Genomic DNA, 4,220 nt, shown 5'->3' with positions numbered 1-4,220 from the left:
TTTATCCATGAGTTTTCAGTTGGTTTTTGGAATTTAAAATGAATTTTCATGAGGTGAGATATTAAATTTAGGGTTTTGGATTCAAATAATACTTTAGCCATTTATGGAAGCATTTTCAATTGAGAAATATATGGCAAAAGGGGCAAGGGGATTTGTGGAATTTTTTGAAATTTTTTTGGAAATATTTCTGAATTTTTACTAATTTTTAATGAATTTTGCTCATTTTGCATGTATTTTTGAAAGAATTTTGAAGTTTTGAATTTTTTGCAATTTATTTTCTTAAAGTCCCACTTTAGAAAATAGTTCAAATTATTTCAGCAATGTTGGAAAATTTTAAGGAATTTTTCTACAATTTATTTGGATTTTTAATGAATTTTAATAAATTTTTGAAGGTTTTTGGTGTTTTATGTTTGTCTTTATGTGCTTTTCGAGTTTTGAAATTAGAAGTCGGTACCTGAGCTGCATGTGAATAGCTGAGGATGACTGCGTGTGAACGGCGGATTGCAACACGCCACTGCACGGACAAGTCTGTAAGAAGCTGAGAATAAGGAATTAGTGTAAATAATATTGATATTATGCCATGTCACACTGACATTGGTATAAAAGGAGAGGACATGTAATCTTTCACATCTTTTTGACACAATAATACAATTACAAACTTTCTCTCCCTTCTTGCTCATAGCTTCTATGGCTTCCCCTTCTTTCCTGTCTTTCTCTCTCTAAAATCTAGTCTTTCTCTCTCTTCTACAGTCTTCTCTCTCCTCTTTCTCTCTCCCTAGTTCTCTCTCTGACAAGTGGTATCAGAGCCTTGATCTTTGATCGAGTTTTCTCTCTCCTTCCTCACATCTAATAGTAGTTTTTAAAAAAAAGAGAGAGAGAAAACCCTAGTCAAACAGGTACAGGAGCTGTAAGGAAAATCAGTGGAGTACCACAAGGCGTTGGCAACTTTCTTGGACTCCACACAAGCTATGACAGGAGGCTCAGTTAAATTTCGAGGCAAGGAGACCAAAAATGAAAGCTCGTTTTCAACTTTGAGGATCTTCATCTCTCTGCTACAATGGATAGCATGGGACATTTCCTTGCTTGCTCTTTATCTTCCTTGCTGACTGATCTTCATCTTGTTGAAGGGAGCACATGGCTTCTTTCCTGTTGCACGCCAGCCTTTCCTTCTCCACAAAGATCCTCATTATCCATCACTGATTCAGGGTTCTTTGCAAGAAGATCGGTCTCAAGGACCTGTGACATAGTACCATCTACTAGGTGCAAGTCACAAGCATTTTCGGACTCGTAGTAAGCTTCCGCATCCTTAGGTGCAGTCTCATACCTTATGCACAATTGGCTGTCAGCGATCGAGATCGCACAGGGTTGTCTAAATGAACAAAGAACAAATGCATCACATCCTCGATTCTTAAGCGCTGCAAACTTCCCTTGCTCACAAGCTCAAACTGCTCAAAGGTTGAATCTCTCAAAACAAGGCCTTCCAGCTTATCTGACTCCAAAAGGATACTATCAACATTTAGTCCCTCGATATTCAAGGTCTTCGAAGATGCACTGCTCAGCTCAATGGTAGATTGTACATCCATGAATGTGATGTCATTGTTAACCAAAGATAGGTATTCCAACCTAGGACACACAGCAAGTAGCAAGTTGAGATCCAAAGCAGATAGAACAGCCCGATTAGTAAGAGTAAGTGACGCAAGAAAAGGAAACTTATGAATGGATGGATCAACTACCGGTACATGTGCAAATCCCCAAACCAAAGTTTCCAACTTCTATGCTCCACATTTCTCCAGTATGTTCACCTTTGGCTCGATTGGATTCATAAACATCAGAGATCTGAGCGTATCCTTTGTATGAATAAGCCATGCGATCACCAGAGCTACAGAAAATTCTTTTGACTTATCCATGCATATTGATATTTCCTACAAGCATTTTGCTTGCATTATTGTCTTTGTCATAAGAATCTCACATTGACCCACTGTAAGGTCCCTAAAGGCAAGCCAGTCTGAATAAGCAAAAACAAATTTGTTCCAGTGGCATGTTGCAGCCTCTTGCCATCTCCTACATGTTGTAGATGCAGAGACAACATCACGAGCAGATGCCACATGAGACAAGATTATTCCCACTACATCTACAGGGAGTGACTCTATAGGTATCAATTTGGAAGAGGAGGAGCGCATAACTGCGTCATCAGCGACCTCCTTGATGATGATGATGAAGAATGGATTGATGAACGAAGCTTGGCACAGATCATTTCATTGAGAGAATGTGTTTCTCCTGGGGTGTACATTGATTGATTCTTGTTTGCGAATGTTGACCACCGAGTAGCCTTTCTCGAGGCAATTTTTGATTGAAATCTGAGATCTATCAGAGCAGCTTGATTAATAGGGCAGGGCAGAGGCTTCATAGTCCCAATCTACAAACATCAACTGATGCAAAGGTCTCTTTGTATGGGTCAAGCCAATTGAGAAATCAGTTTTGACACCTTTTCTATCATCAGTTGCTTTCAGCACATTGGCAGCTGCTCTTTGATGGACACCAGCTTTTGTGCATCATCAATAGGACCACCAGTAACTTTGTCAGTTACATACACTACACATGCTACCCTTGCATTGTGAGTCCAAACCTCAGCAGCAACAACATTGCACTTGAGGCTTGTGAGAACAATAGAGATATCTGACAACAGTTCTGGTCGATCAGTGCCAATCAACTCTATGGATGTGTGTTCAGCAATTGATTGAACACCCACAGTACATCCCAAACATGTTCTTACCTATGAACTTGCAATAGTTCTTTTTGCTCCCAAAGCTTGTTGCATATAATCAATTAAACTTTCATCTGTAAGTTTGTGTCCAAGTTGATCTGTAACATGGAAAACATCCATGAACCAACCACCATCTAAGGATATATAGGCTTTGGATATGATAAGATCAAGATTGGTCTGGTAGCTTGGTGTGCTACTTAATGGCAAGACTCTATGGTGCTGCACTCTTGCTGGTAGAATTGTTTGAGAGTGGCATCATTTCAGGCACCTAAGCTCAAGAGGATGCTGATTCACAACATGATGTACTCAAACTGATATGAAAGTGGTTCATATGAAGGCATTTATTCCAGTATTAGCAAAAGAAAATCTGTGTTTGACCACTATAAATTCAGATCAGAAGCGAAGGATAGTACATCTGTGACCAAGGATATCAATCTCCAGTTTGCCAAAAGTGTCTTGATGATCATGGTCATGCGATTGCCAATTTCAGCGGTTGCCAATTTCAAAAGATTTGGCATACCACTAGATGTATTGGTATGCAATGCTACAGATGGTTAAATGGCATTCTTGCATGATGAATGCCGAGTCTCCATAGTGACAAATGCTATCTCCTTGTGATGCATGGACACTTTAGTCCAGATATGGCTGTTTGAAACTGTGGCATCAGTACATAGCAACGGGAAGATTGTATTATCATTGAATTCTTTGCTGTGCTTATGTTGGCCAACCATATCATCATAGCTTGAAGCAATATATGCATCAGTTATAGACACATTAGTTTTAGTAGTAGACTTGCAGAACTTGGCATCATCGAAAACCTCAGAGGTTTGGTGCTGAACCAATTCAGCCAGAGAAATATGGGCTAGAAGAAGGGGGTTCTAAATACAGTCAGAGAAGCAGCAGTCTTTGATGCATATGTATGTAGCAATGGGCAAGTGAATGCAGGCTATGATTGTCCTAAAATTCACCAACACACGCAAGGATAGGAACAACATATCTCTTGTTAGTAAAGTTTGGTACAAGAACCACGAGATATCTTTGCATTCTTGAGGACTTATGATTCATGATATGGCTGTAGCTGACTTCTGTCATGATTTGGAATATTTTCAAAGCAAATTGACTACAATAGCAACTGAAATCAATAGCTCTAGCTCTAGTGAACAAGGTTGGCTTCAAACACATGCTAATATTGACAAACTTGGAGTTTTAGCTGAATAGAGAGGCATGATTTCCTTTAAGGAAATCATGCCTCTCTCACGCTCACTCACTCACTCACTCACTCTCTCTCCCACCCTCATGCACATTGCTAAGTAAGAGCATATGACTTTAATTCCACATATACACATGTATAGCTCCCACAATATGCACACAAAACTATGTCCTCTAACAAAATTCAAAACTTATAAACAAAAAGTAAGTGGATTTACAAATCAAAATAAAAGGTCGACTCTATTTT

General features: G+C 39.1%; 1 pseudogene; it reads right to left on the bottom strand.

Annotated features, from left to right (window-relative positions):
- Positions 1–1,325: 1,325 nt before the first annotated feature.
- LOC148041720 (F-box/LRR-repeat protein At1g67190 pseudogene) lies at positions 1,326–2,180 on the bottom strand (annotated as a pseudogene).
- Positions 2,181–4,220: the final 2,040 nt, after the last annotated feature.

This window comes from Lygodium microphyllum, chromosome 1 (genome assembly GCF_053477565.2).
Source record: "Lygodium microphyllum isolate KBCC chromosome 1, Lygodium_microphyllum_v1.1.10, whole genome shotgun sequence".
Lineage (NCBI taxonomy): Eukaryota > Viridiplantae > Streptophyta > Polypodiopsida > Schizaeales > Lygodiaceae > Lygodium > Lygodium microphyllum.
This window is presented reverse-complemented; position numbering and strand designations above follow the sequence as displayed.